Source organism: Penaeus monodon, chromosome 36, assembly GCF_015228065.2.
Source record: "Penaeus monodon isolate SGIC_2016 chromosome 36, NSTDA_Pmon_1, whole genome shotgun sequence".
Taxonomy (NCBI): Eukaryota; Metazoa; Arthropoda; class Malacostraca; order Decapoda; family Penaeidae; genus Penaeus; species Penaeus monodon.
Window position 1 is genome coordinate 30,791,958 of NC_051421.1, and position 14,940 is coordinate 30,806,897.

At 37.1% G+C, this 14,940-nt stretch overlaps 5 non-coding genes across 5 annotated transcripts; 2 read left to right on the forward strand and 3 right to left on the reverse strand.

The window, feature by feature from the left end:
- The first annotated feature begins 1,006 nt into the window (after nucleotides 1-1,006).
- On the forward strand, nucleotides 1,007-1,078 carry Trnae-cuc. Its single transcript has one exon. It is a non-coding gene; the product is annotated as a tRNA-Glu (tRNA).
- A 2,180-nt stretch (nucleotides 1,079-3,258) lies between these two features.
- Trnae-cuc lies at nucleotides 3,259-3,330 on the reverse strand. The gene has a single exon. It is a non-coding gene; the product is annotated as a tRNA-Glu (tRNA).
- A 2,391-nt stretch (nucleotides 3,331-5,721) lies between these two features.
- Trnae-cuc lies at nucleotides 5,722-5,793 on the forward strand. The gene has a single exon. It is a non-coding gene; the product is annotated as a tRNA-Glu (tRNA).
- Nucleotides 5,794-9,353: 3,560 nt separating this feature from the next.
- Nucleotides 9,354-9,425, reverse strand: Trnae-cuc. The gene has a single exon. It is a non-coding gene; the product is annotated as a tRNA-Glu (tRNA).
- A 1,676-nt stretch (nucleotides 9,426-11,101) lies between these two features.
- Trnae-cuc lies at nucleotides 11,102-11,173 on the reverse strand. Its single transcript has one exon. It is a non-coding gene; the product is annotated as a tRNA-Glu (tRNA).
- Nucleotides 11,174-14,940: the final 3,767 nt, after the last annotated feature.

Sequence of the window (14,940 nt, forward strand, 5' to 3'; positions counted from 1 at the left end):
AGAATCCCACAGTTCTTCCTTTAATACCCTGATCTATCATCCTTGTTAATCCCTGCCTTCTTGAACTGCCATACGCCTCCTGGCACATTTAATCAACTAACCCTCCTCTTTACCATTACACCTTTCAATAACGCTAAATGACCTTCGTTTGCTTTGTAACCATTAACCATCCCGATAATCATGAATATTATTGCTATTTTGTTGCAGCTGTTAGTAACATTAATATGATAACAATTATTATTATTATTATTATTATTATTATTATTACTATTATTATTACTATTATTATTATTATTATTATTATTACTATCATTACTATGGTTGTTGTTGTTGTTATTGTTGTTGTTGTTGTTGTTGTTGTTGTTGTTTGTGTTTGTGGTTGTTGTTATTGTTATTGTTATCATTATTACAAGAACTTAAAGCTATTGCACTTCTTAAGTGAATATAACCTGCCTTACGTTAACAATATATTACAAATGGTGTGCGTATTCCTGTCTCTTCCCTTAGGTCCGTAATGTGTAATGACGATTACTTTTATTCAGATATGATCTTAATAACAATATTAAATAAAACCTGTTCCCTCCCTATATTTGCTGACATTCAAGAGTGATGGAAAGGAAACCAGCTTATTCAAATGTGATATAGGCAATAACACAAGACAATTATAGCTGATGAAACTATTCTTGGGCAATTATAATTAGCTATCTCTATGCAAATTCTCACAAGAATCTTTGGGGAAAAAGAGGAACAAGTATGTGATTGTAAGCGTACAACCACTTATCAGCCTCATAAATTCAGTGAACACTGCCGTTACATACTTTCATTGGCTTTGAACAAGAAAAGTATCATAAAGAACCTTATGTATGAACTAAATATAAATGTATTTAACAGCACAAAATAGAAAATTCCTTGGGTGGTCTAGTACTTAATGAGTTCACATTACATTCTACAAGAAACAGAACTTACTTAGTGACTTAAAACGTAAGCAAAATAACCACTTATTACCTCCCGTGTGGTCTAGTGGCTAGGATACGCGGCTCTCACCCGCGAGGCCCGGGTTCGATTCCCGGCACGGGAAAGTTTTCCGTGTGATCCACCCTGTAGTCTAAAATCAGATATTGTTCACTACACGAAGGCTTCGATAAAGAGGCATGGGAATATCCATCAATTGATCAATAGGATGTGTACCATGATGCAACTGGAAAGACATATATCAAACTCTGTTTTCCCGAAGAAAATGAAACTAATTCCACCAATTACGATCTAGGGAAGTACAGGAACACACCTATACTCCATGCAATTTCAGAAAAGGAAAAACTGACAAGTCACCCCTGACCCTAGAGTAGAGTACCCAACCTTGGGGTACTTCTGTAAGGTTATGTGAATGAGGAACCCAAATGCGGCCACGCGTGAAGCGGGAGACTTCAGGCTTAGGGGCCAAGGAACATGAGGGGCCCCGCTCGCTCCTCGAAAAGGGGTTGGGGGGACCGAGCTTAAGGCTCAGGACCCACACGACCTCACAAACCAATTATCCCCGGAGATGCAGGCCTACCGGGAGCGAGACCATTACGAAGATGATACATGATAAATGAAATATAAAATCTTAAAATAAACAAAACGAATATCCAGAAGGCACCGAAGTAAAACTAAATTGAAGACTCAAAAATGACAAATGCCAGAAAGGCTTAAGAATTACAACAAAAATAAGATGCCAGAAGGGCTTAAAATCGATAAAACTTGTAAAACATCGAAGTTTAAATACATAAAAGCTAAAATGAGGATCGTAAAAACAGACAGAAAAGTGAAAAGCAAAATCTGTAGTAAAAGCTCAAGTAAGCATGCATAAAAGAAACGAGTAAAAGTACAAGATAAAAGTAAGAATAAAGTAGGAATAAACGAAGCGAGTAAAAGTACAAGCTAAAAGCAAGTAAAATTGAGAAGTAAAAAGTCTAAGGCAAAGGAGCACACGTGGTTCACACTAAACACTAATGTTAAAAGAATAAAAGCACCTCCATCATAAATACACCTTGACAAGTAAAAGGGACAATACAACCTTGTTTCAGCACCCGGGGTGTAAATCCAGAGAGTAAACCCAAAGGGTAAACAAAGACAAAAGTTTGAAAAGAAGAGTGGGAAGGAAGAATGGGGATAGGGGAAGGATAAGGGGTGGAGGAAAATGAATTTTAGGAGAAGAAAAAGGAGCCGGGGCTTAACCCAGCATGGCAAAGGGTCAACACAGTCAGAGATCCACTTCCTTTATTTAACAATAACATCGGGGTTACATCAATTCCCGAGGATGGGGGCGTAATACATAAAAAACAGGAAAATAATAAATAGGGAATGTTATAATGAATGAAAATATACAAAAGATAAGAAACATAAACAAAAGCAATAAAATGTTAAAGGAAATCATTAAGAAAATTATAATTACCATGAAAAAATACGTAAAATATGATGCGATTCATTAATAAAAAGGATAAAATCAGTTACTTACTCTTGCTGTAAAGGAGAGAAGAAAAGGATAAACAAGTAAAGAGAAACCATAAAAAAATAATGAAATTAAGCTTAAAATACAAGAGATAAAATAGGTAAAAATAGATGCATTCACAGCAGATGTGGATGCCCCCGTTATCCGCACATCTTGTGAATCTTTCTAAAATATGAGTGGATAACGATCGATTTCAATGGCAGTTTTATTTATAATATGTACAAAAAGGTGTAAATAAACGTTAATCACATGCAAATAAAGCCAGCATAAAATAGAGATCATAAATAAGGGTAGAAATGAGACTGGCAGAGGGAAGCGGTCCGGCTGTGCTCGATTCGCCCTGTGGATCACGGCAGGATGCTGAGTAGGATAGGGATAGGATGCTAGCAGGAGAGGATAAGGTTAAAGGTAGAAGGTAGAACATACGGGAAAAGGAAATTGCCGTAGAAGTAGAAGGAAGTGAAAAAGCGAAGGAACAAGAAGAGGGTGCGAATAAGAGAGTTACGAGGGGGAAATGCGGCAGGATACAGGCCAGGAAAGGATAAGGATGGAGGCAGGATAGGATAGGGACAGATGCAAATGGTAAAACAAGCAAGGAATAATAATAACTACTATTGTGCAACAGATTCATTATTTAAATTTGTCCCTTCCCGGCGCACTTCACATTGGTCTAATGGAGAATACTTTTCTGTCACTACGTTGAAATCTTTATAAGCGATTTCTGTTCTTGGACTACAGGATGTTGTCACACCTGTGTTACCCGGAAAACCTTCCCGTGCCGGGAATCGAACCCGGGCCTCGCGGGTGAGAGCCGCGTATCCTAGCCACTAGACCACACGGGATACTTGCTAGAATGGAATCTGCTTACAGTTAATAGCTAAGAGTTTAATTTTCCTCTTAGAATAAAGTGAATTGTCTTGATGCCACACCTCATTGTGTATTTGCATTTAAGCACTTTTTAAGGTAATTTTTACGTTTCCACAAAAAATGCAAAAGTTTCGACTTATCTCAAGTCGATAGCTAATGGAGCGCTTTTAAAAATAAAACAGATCAGAATAAAAAAATATATATATATAAAAATGGTATATACCAACAGAAATATGACTGGAATGTTTAATCACTGACATTAATAATAGACGTATAGATTTAGGCTGTAAATCATTTTTACTTCTTAACATTGACCATTTTATACAGGGTACTGGCAACATATAAAAACCAAGTCTTATGGAAGAGTTAATCCCACCAATCATGTACCGACACACAATGAAAACATGGAGTCGAATATTATCTTAACAATAACAAAACACGTTCTTACTGTCTCATTTCATGTCTCCCCAATATATATTGGTGTAATCTTCCATAGTGAAAAAAGTGCCTGAGAATTACAGGGTTCCCATACAGACCATTTCTTGGTTGGGAAGATATTCTAATTTTTGTATAATATAAAAATGAAAGAATTGGAAATCATTTAATAACGTCACTATTAGGTCGCAAATTACAGTGACTGCAAAGCCCCTAAGGAAATGCGTACCCAAGGTCCTAAAAAGGCAGCCCTACCTGTGCCCCGCGACCACGCACGAGAAATATCTTTCCGAGAAAACTCTGCCACAAATAACTACAGTGTGTGAAAATATATATTTGAAATGCCCAATAAATAAACATTTTCATCTGCAACTAAGGTATAAAAAAATGCTTTCATAAGGAATTTCCTTAAAAGACTTGGCTTCTTTGCGAGATGAAGAGACGATCCTTGTATGTTCTCAAGACGAAAAGACTGCACCCATATATTTGTGTGGTAAGACAACGAAATAAAGATTAAATACAGACAAAGATCATCGTGTATCCTTGAGGAGGTACTCCGTCTGCGCACGCGCGGCGACGAGAGAGGAAAGGAGCAGGGAGAAAGAGACAGAATCTCTTCTGACGGTCCCGCAACCAGATGGACAGACACCTGCTGGCAGCTTTGGTAAGGGAAATGCTATTCTGAGTTGTGTGGGAGAATACTGGGCAGAGAGTCCATTATCGGAGAGTATTGCGGTAGAATATTCTGCTCTTTTTAATAGTTGTTAGGGGAAACACTAACAACTAAAGATGGGGTAATTGTGACGGGCCTAGTTATTGTCTGTTTCAGAAGGATTTAGAGATAAAGTATGTAGTTCATAGTGTTTATATTTTGTTCTTTTATATGTGTATAATTTGTTTTTAAATTAGTTGCATATATACAGAAAATAAAAATAATAAAACAAGAACTTTTTATGCTGCCCATCAAGTTAGTTAGGCACCCTAATAACCGCTGTGTCACATGCTCACATATTAGTTATGAGGTTTCCAGTTTTGCCTATAGAAAGAACTGGTGGTGGCAGTGAACCCTAATAATCGTAAATTAATTTTACAGATTACTATACATCTTGTTTACGACATTTATATATTCTATATATACATATATACACACATATATCTATATCATATGTATATATATATATATATATATATATATATATATATATATATATATATATATATATATATATATATGCATATACACACACACACACACACACATATATATACATGTATATATACACATATATATACATATATACACATATATGCGTATATATACATATATATACACATACACATATACATTATATATATACACATATTTTCACATATATACATATATGTATATATATTTATATATATGTATATATTGTAAGGTTTTGTGTGGGTGGGTGTGCGCGCCTGTGCGCGCACCTGTTCACGCGTATATGTCTATAACTTTATTTTCACATTTTATCAGGAGTTTACATTTCCTTCTCGCAAGGAAAATTATCAATTTAAACTTATAAAATACGAAAATATTGTATATTTTTACCTCCATACATTTTTTCCAAGTAGCTATTTATGTACCACAATGCCATAAATTACCCGCTTACGTAAACAACTGCATAATGAATCGTCTGAAGGCCCTTGCTAAAGCATATATATGAATATGCAAAGGTTTATCTACCTGCAAGTGACGAAAGGTAATCAAAGCTGATATTCAACGTACTCATACCCCACAAGTTCTAGATCAAATATGCGTATTTTTGACTGAGAAACACATACTTTAATTATTGAGGAAGTTGCTACCTGTTTTTTTTTTTTTCTTTTCTTTTCTTTTTCTTCTCTTTTCTTTTTTTTTTACATAAAGATGATAAAAAATAAATAAGAGCCAATATTTCTACAACTCCCGTGTGGTCTAGTGGCTAGGATACGCGGCTCTCACCCGCGAGGCCCGGGTTCGATTCCCGGCACGGGAAGGTTTTCAGATGTGTAGATCAACGGCCAACATATTACTTAATGCTTAGATACCCAAGTATTTAGGGATAAAATGACCTAGTGCAGCAGTAGGTACTATAGTGTATTTTTCTTTTGTAACTATAACTACAATGCGGATTTTACAGGTCATTATGATTATAATAACAACCCGACTTCCGAACAGGCGGGCTGGTAACGAACTTGGTAGCAAGGCGTGTAACGACTGCACTACCTACTCATCACGACTCTTACATGAATATGTTAAAGATCATACTGTATCTTATATATTTCACTTTTATAATTTCATCCAAGGCCTCCCTATGCCAAGCCACTGGGTCTTCGGCCATATGCACGCAGACCATTGCCACATTGCGATGACCTGGTTTTCAGGTCAAGGGGAACCCGAGGATCTGCCACAGACTAGGGGGTTAAGCACAAAGAGAGAGAGGATTAGTATATCCATCCTTTATAAGAGAAGGCAAGCGAGTACACGGTTGCAGTTTTCAAGAGAATACAAGACGCGACCTCCTAGAGGAACTTCAAAAGAACAAGCTAAGAATGAAAGAATAGGAAACTTAGGACTAGAAAAACTATACTTAAAATACCGTAACTTATGGTGGAACATTAAAACTAAGAACATAAACCAGTAATATAAAGAAAAAGACAGTACATTGCAAATAAGAGGTACAGTACATAACCTACATAGAAAATTAAAATATTAGTTACAAAATAAATATATTCATATTACAAATGCTAAATGAAAATATAACCATATTGCAGAGAAAATTAAGTTACAAGGGACCCAGATAGCTAACTATCGAAGTGGCACTGCAGCGATACCTTGGTAGTTCCAAGGGCTATTCGGGAAGAGCTCGTTGTGCGGGCGATGTTAGTCTCGCTCGTGAATCCATGGGAAATAAATGTATACCTGTGGATCTCTGCAGTAGACCGTCTTTTTCTTTTTCTTTTTCTTTTTTTCTTCTTTTTCTTTTTTTTCTTTTTTTTTCTTTTTTTTCTTTTTTTTCCTTTTCCTTTTCCTTTTTCTCTTTCTCTTTCTCTTTCTCTTTTTATTTCTTTTTCTTTTTCTTCTTCCGTGGATCTCTTATAAATGCAATAGACTTCGTCTTCGTCTTCGTCTTCGTCTTCGTCTTCGTCTTCGTCTTCTTTTCGGTGAAGGAGGATTACCACGACCGTCGTGTGCGTAGGGATGGACGGAACCAGCACTGTCTCTGCTTAATAGGTAAGGGTACGAACTTAAGAGAACTTGATCATTGGTCCACAATGACCGAGACATGCTGATTCCCACTAGAAGAGCTGTGTAAACTCATCACCGTACTTTAAGAGTGCAGAATTAGCTGATCATAATTTTCCGATTAAATATAAGCAGGGTTCAATAAATAATATTCCCTATATGCTCTCACATGATGTTTTACCTGTTTCTTTTTCTTCGCCAGATCCATATGCGGTGAGGGTTGAACAGCTAAAGAACCCCTTGTTTCATTCAATTGCATGTTTTTAAAAGAGAGAGTGGTGCCCCAGCCGCGTCCACCTTCTTGTATAGAATAAGGTAACGTCTGTGTTTTGTGACACCTGTGTTGTAAATTTTGAGAGTACAGATTGCGGACCTCAGGTTTTTCTTGGGTGATTTCGTTTCGTTTCATCCTTAGTTTTTTTATTGTTTTATTTACAAAGGGAAACAAGACGTAAAATAATTTAAATTAAGAACACTGAATATGGATAAGTGGAAACTATTAGTGAGTATATCAGTGAAATTTAATTGAAAAAGTTATAAGCGAAATGCACAAGGTACAGAATTTTTAAACGTAGAATGGCTTCAGTTACACGCCTTGCTACCAATTATATGAACAGCTCTACTGGCCGGAAGTCACACTGTGAGACCCACGTAGTGATGTTACTAATTAAAGGTACTGTAAGGGTTTCCGTAATGAGAGCCCTTTATAGATGCAACGTCCAAATGACGGTGCCCGTGAAGCGGTAAAAAGGACCAAGGGCCAGGGATAGTGGGGCCCTGTCATTCTATAATACGAAAAGACAATCCAATCTTCCTTGCAAGCCCTCGAGTAAGATAGGATTATCTGTGGATTAGGGGTGTAGGTAGTTCCATGCTGATTATGAATGAAAGAACACACCTAGCTTTTCACAAAAAAGGCAATGTTCAGGATAGGTACAACCTTCTCTCCTGGAGGTCCGTCGCCATGTCACCGTAAGATCCACGTGGGGCACACATACACACGTTCGTCTTAACACTCGTCTATTCCGTGGAATTGAGCCTCTTATGTAGCAGGGGTTTTGACATGAACTTTGTAAAAAAAACATTTAAGAAATACTATTCATCAGTACAGTAACTTATTAAAAATGGATATAAAACAAAACTCATTTATAAAAATCGCAAATAGGGCAATGAAAGTAATAAAACATAACAAAAAACACAAATATTGTAAAATTAAGGAGCTGATGAACACATTAAAATCGATAAAAAGTACAAAGTCATGAACTATAAAAAATGGATATTCAAAATACGAGCAAAGAAAGAAAATACCTTGCCAGTGTCCTCAAAATGAAATAAAAGGTGCCAAAATAGAATTTAAAAAAGGTTCAGTTAAAAAGAAAACAACATGCGTATAATTAAAAGAATTGTAACTTAACACAAGATGCAATAAAAAAAGGCAGAGGCAGGGCGACAGGCTAGTTCAAACATGCTCAGCTTTCTAAAATGCCCGACAGCAAAATGTAAACAAAACTTTTAAATAAAAACAGACGATTTAATTTTCATACCTATTGAAAATCGTTGCAATTTACAAAAATGCATGGCAGAAGAAAAAAAAAATAGGTAAGGGTAGGGCGGAGTGTCAGGCGACCCATCTGCCGTGGCTCCTCCAGGATCATACAGACTCTCCGAGACCGGATAAGAGGCCAGGATTAGGAAAAAGGGAGCCATAGGGTCGTAGGAATAAAGGGTAAAGATCTAGAGTAAGGGAACAGGCGAGAAATCAGGAGAAAGTGCTAGACAAAGCATATATAGGAAGTTAGACGATGAGGGGCAGTTCTATAGAGTACAGACATAGCCAAGGACCAGGAGGTTTCAGAGGAAATGCACGTAACAGCAAGATTAAGGGATACAAAGTAGAAAGGAGTAAGAATACGGAAGATGAACTTAGAGAAGGCAAAAGTAAGACAAGACAGAACTAGGCTAAGGCAAAGGGAATTAGGCTAGGTAAAGAACGTTTGCAAGACAGAGAGAAGCAAAGAGGGGGAATATAAAAGAGAAGGAGAGAGAGAGGATGGAAATATGGTAAGAGAAAGAGAGGGAAGGAGGAAGAGGAGAGAGGGAAAAAGGAGTGGTAAAGAGGGAAAGAGGATCAGAAAGAGAGGAATGGGAGAGAGAAGGAAAAAAAACGTGGGGGGAGTGAGGGAGGGCAGAGGAGGGAGGCTTGGAAGCCTCACAGTACATTGCATTGCCTGATGTTATAGCAAGTCCTTTAACCACAGGAAGTATTCTGTAATATGTTGGCTTATGATGGGCGCAGTCAGACTGAAAACATTCCCGTGCCGGGAATCGAACCCGGGCCTCGCGGGTGAGAGCCGCGTATCCTAGCCACTAGACCACACGGGAGATGTTAATGTATGAGAATCCTTTGATTATTTTTCGTCATGAATGTGTACAGAAATCTTTAATTTTTATCGCAGATTTTGGTGCAACTTTCCCAATCATTATATTATGTGGTCCTCATTCACAAAAATGCTTATAATGTCCAGAACGTGTGGGATAGAAATAAGTCGAATATCAGGTTTGATTACCTTTCGTCCCTTGTTGATAGAAAAAACTTTCCCACATTTATGTACATCCTGTTTCAGACGTAAATTATGGCTTTAGGATTAATGAACACCCACGTCATCGCCAAGAACACCCCTATTTCGCCCAGCAATATGAAGAGAATGCTCTGCTTTACTAGCAAAGAGTAAATTGGACTTATGGAAGACCTTTCGTTCTAGCACGCACGGGAAGCTTCATTGCTGCAAAAGAGATAACGCAAGGTGTGTTTACTAATTATTTTCACCTCTAACCTGTTAATTTATATTTGTATGGAAATGATCAATGTCTATATATATTTTCTTATGTGTCATTATATTTCATCTTCTAATCTCTTCCAGATATGATAGACAAAATATCTACAAAACTGCGAGAAGTGGCTACATGACTTGTTGTATGTGGGAATGGATCTTCCTGCCAAAATATTGGGGAGATTTAATTCGGAGCAATATATCGAATTGTTAGACAGTACGTAGCTATCTCTTGCCTCTCCGAGAAACGATCGTATCCATGCAGGATAACTACCCAATGAAGACGTCGAAGGCAGTTGGTAGGTGGTTTCGTGACCTAAACCACCTGGAGATCCTAAACCTAGCCAAAGAAGGCATGCGACTTGAACCAGATAAAAAAAAAGAGCTAATTTAGTATGGGAAACTGCCAGTGACTTAACCTCTTAACAGTTAATAGGACATGCAGAGAGGGAAATGGAAGCATTGCGAATGAAACCGAATTTGTAAATAAGCATGTCCCCTCTGTCCCGGAAAGACTGCGGGGAGAAAATAATGGGGGTTGGAGAAAGTTTCAAGTAAAAGTGAATTGTTCCTGTTAGTATGCTTTTGCCCAATATTTGCCTTCTTTTTCGGCATATTAGTGTTTTTTCTTTAAAAATGAAAAGGCAACTGATTATCAATAAATCAGCTCATCCAAACCAATAAAGAATTTCAGTAAATACATGTCATTTTGCGCTGAACGTGGTTGAAATGATTTGAAATATAAAACCAAAAATTCTTAACCTGCAGTAGAACGCATAATAATAGTCAAACGAAAATGACTTAGGCACATTGAAAATGGTTATTTCTAATTCCGCATTACACACACGCAATGATGAAACCTTGTATATTCGCGTATATTTACTGCTCCACGTCTAAGATGTGTGTGAAAATTCATCAGTATATATTCAAAGAAGTCATGGGATTCTCAGAATTAGACATAACGCTCAATTGTGAAAAAAAGAGAATTCTAGGGCTCTCAGAAAGACGAGATTGGGAAAGTATAAAAATTTTGTGTAATATATTAATGTAAGAAAAAAATAATTTCACTATTAAGCCTCAAATTACAGTGAATTCAAGGTCCCGAAAAAACCTGCCTTACCTGTGCCTCGCGAACACGCAAGAGGAATATAAAGGTACACTGCATTACCTGGTGTCATGCTAAGCCTCAAGTATTCTGATGAACGTATTCAGGCAACTCTGAAAACCTTCCCGTGCCGGGAATCGAACCCGGGCCTCGCGGGTGAGAGCCGCGTATCCTAGCCACTAGACCACACGGGAGTTGTTAATTTTAAAGAGGCTTTCGATTAGTTTTCATCTGTTATATGTAGAGCAACCTTTAATTTCTATCGCAGATTTTGGTGCATCCTCCTCCGCCTTTATATGTGCTCTTCATTTACAAAGATGCATATAATGTCTATGAGAGTGTGTGGAATATAAGTCGAATATCAGTTGTAGAAAAGGTATGAATGAGAATGAACATCTTTCACAATACAAGACAAATTTTGGGGATACCTAAAACAATTTTGTAAACATGGCAAGGCTCAACAAAAATTTTACTCGAATATATGCAGGGGAAGGGGAAGATGAACTAGGGTGAAGCAATGCAATTACATCATATTTGATCCTGAATCATAAGACTATAGAATCTTCTACACATAAGCTTTTTTCATGTGGTAGGTAGAGAGATGCGAGTTACTTTTTTACTATATTCAGTATATGGGGGAACATATGTTATGCTTATTAATTAAGTAGTAGAGAGTCAATTTTAGTTATAAAACATATTTGCATTTAATTCATGGGGTTCAGAATATTATATTATTGTACAAGTTAATTCTTAGAATACTAACACTCAAGACACTGAAAAATATTTATATATTTCAGATAACTGACTTTTTATCTGACATTATCAGAAGTAAATATATTAATTTTCTCAAAGCAATAATTTCTGGGAATTGTCTACTCACAAAGAAATTTAGTTTTATGAGCACAAGAAATAGTTAATTTCCAGTCGTTTTTTTTCTTTAGCTCCTGTAGTCCTATTTTTGAGCCTGCATATTCAGCTATTGTTTGAAAGCAATAAAAAGCAAAGTATATCCTTTTCTTGTTATCTTTTATTGGCTAAAAATGTGTGAATCTACAACCTATCCCACTGAATGAATCATCTTACCCCATGCACAAGGCAATTTAAATAATACAAAAGATAAGAAGTAAGGAATTCTCAATATCATCTTCAATCAGCATCTAAAACACTGTCCCATTTTGCTTAGATCTTAGATAACCGGCAATGAACAATGATGAACATGTTACAATCAATGGAATGTTTGTGGAAAATGTGAAAGAGTTCACTTATCTTGGAGCTGTTTTAACTAATACATATGATGATTCACCGGAGATAAAAAGAAGATTTACCATTGCCAAAAACAGCCACAATGCCCTCAATATCTGGAAGACCGAAGCATTATCTTACGGACATAAGCTGAGGGTTATGAACTCATTATTTTCCAATTGCATCATATGGATTCTGAGTGTTGGTGTGAGTAGATAGACAAAGAAAAGATCAATGCTTTTGAAATGTGGTGTTACAGAAATATCTGCAAGTTAGTTGGACAGAGAAGAAGACGAATGATGAAGTGCTGAGAAAAATAAATTGTAAAACTGACTGTTGGACATCTTGACAATGAGGAAATATAAAGTTTATTGGTCAGTAATGGAAGTAAAAGTATGAGAAAAACTCTCCAGACCAGGGATGGTGATAGGAACAGAGGAAAGGCAAATATCCTGAAGACTAAGACTGATGCGAACAATATCCAAAGATATCTGCGAGGCTGTCGATGGATACAAGTGGAGAGAAAAGTGTAAGATCGAGTTTAGTGGCGAAGGATGGTGGAGAGGTCCACGGCTGCTCAAACAATGAGCATACCGTTATTGATGATGATGATACGTGTGCAGCCATAGGAACTAAATATTCAAGAGCAACTTCATGAGCCTTTTAAGTATGAACATGAAGTTTTCCAATGTAAATTGTTTTGTTTTTCATAAGAATAAACTTGTGTGTGTATGTCTATATAGATAGATAGATAGATAGATATCCCCCCCCCTTTTTCAGGATCTGTTTCAGCTTCTTCAGCCTCGTTTAACATCTGAGAAAAAAGCCCTGTTACTCTCTGACTACTCGGAAACCAAGAATCTCTCAACTCTGTTGGTGACAGATTTGACTTGTGTAAGTTTAGCCTTAAGAGTGCTCTTTGAAGTCTGCGATGCAGTGGAGTCAGTGAAGGATGATCTTATAAAATGGCCTGCAACGCCTAGAGAACAACAGAACATCATTAGCAGAAGATTTCCTGCCTAATACAGGCTTCCCTGGAATTGCTGGGGCCATAGATGGAACACACATTCCTCTACCAGGATCGGGGCAAAACCGATCTGATTATATAATTAGGAAACCTTCTTTCAAAAATAATCTTGCAAGGGATTTGTGACTCGGACGTAAGATTCACTGATGCATATTGTGGGTGGCCTGGTTCAGCATATGATGCCAGAGTATTTAAAAATAGTCCCATTATAGCTATTTTGGATGATGGGGACAATACAAATACTTTACATTGTCAGGAGACTCAGCATACCCGCTATCAAAGTACATAATGTGCCGTTATCGTGATAGTCGTCATCTTACACCGCAGCTGCATATAATCAAAACCATTCTTCTGCAAGAGTAGTAATTAAAAGGGCATTTGGTCTTCTTAAATGTAAATTTCGGAGGATAAAATTCTTAGACATGTGAATACTAAAAAAGCTATTTTGATATTCACTGCTTGCCTTCTGGTATAATTTCATATTATTGAATGAGAAACTTCATTTAGATGAGTAGTAGCAAGAAGCAGATAATGATGATGGGAGAATGATTCATGTGCAACAGAGAGAAGAGAGAAATAATGAAGCTGAAGTAAAGACAAATTATATAGCCAGCATGTTTGCATAAATAATTTTTCGTTCAATATTGCTGAAGTGTAATTGTACATTCTTGTAACTATAGTGACAAAGGGAGGCTGTAGCAACAATCAATATACTTACAACACTATTAGTGTTCATAGCAAGAATGAATTTTGTTTTCATTGCACTTAAATAAGATTTTTCATGTGCAAGTGTTTATAATGGTCTTCTGTTTATCGTTATATAGCATATTAACCATTATTGGACCACTGTGTTATCACCAGCTAGGCTTACGAGGACTTATGCTCTCGTGTTTCTTTACATTAAACATCCTATGATCAGTTTAATATGCTATAAAATACAAATAAGTCATTACAGTTACAGTGTTCACTTGCATTTCGTTGGCCATAAAAGTTTATATGACAAATCCACACTGGAAAATATTCCCTGCTTATGTGTCTGTAAACTATTAACGCGTCGTCTGCTCGGCGCACCACCTCCCGGGACCGTAGCGTCACACGAAGAATATACTAGAATATACTATCGCGCAGCAGGCCGTTCCGCTGAATTTGTGCGTTTCGTTGTGCTACGAAGTACCCAACGGAACGCAAGGCTGATGAAAGAGCTTTTGTTCCACCGCGGGCGGGAAGCTCCGTTGCTGGAGGAGAGATAAACACAAGGTGTGTAAATATTACTTATTAGTTTCACCTCTAACCTGTTAATGTATATGATATATGGAAAAGGTCAATGTTTATTTAGACTTCCGTATGCGTCCATATATTTCATATTCTAACGACGTCTCATTCTGTATTTTCCCAGATATGGTAGAAGTGGCCACGTGACTTGTAATATGTGGGGATGGATTTTCCTGCCAAAATGTAGGGGAGATTCAATTCGGAGAAATATATCGAATTGTTAGAAGTGTTTCTCCCGTCAGTACGCCCAGTCACGGCGACTGGGACTGTTGAGTAAAGTTTGTGTCGTGCTTCTTGCGTGTAATTGGACACGCGCATTTTTTATCATCGTAAATATGAAGTTTGGCTCGCATTTCCGAAAAGTCGAATTTCTTTGCATTTATAATATCCTTTGGTCATTTACTGACATAAGTCAAATTG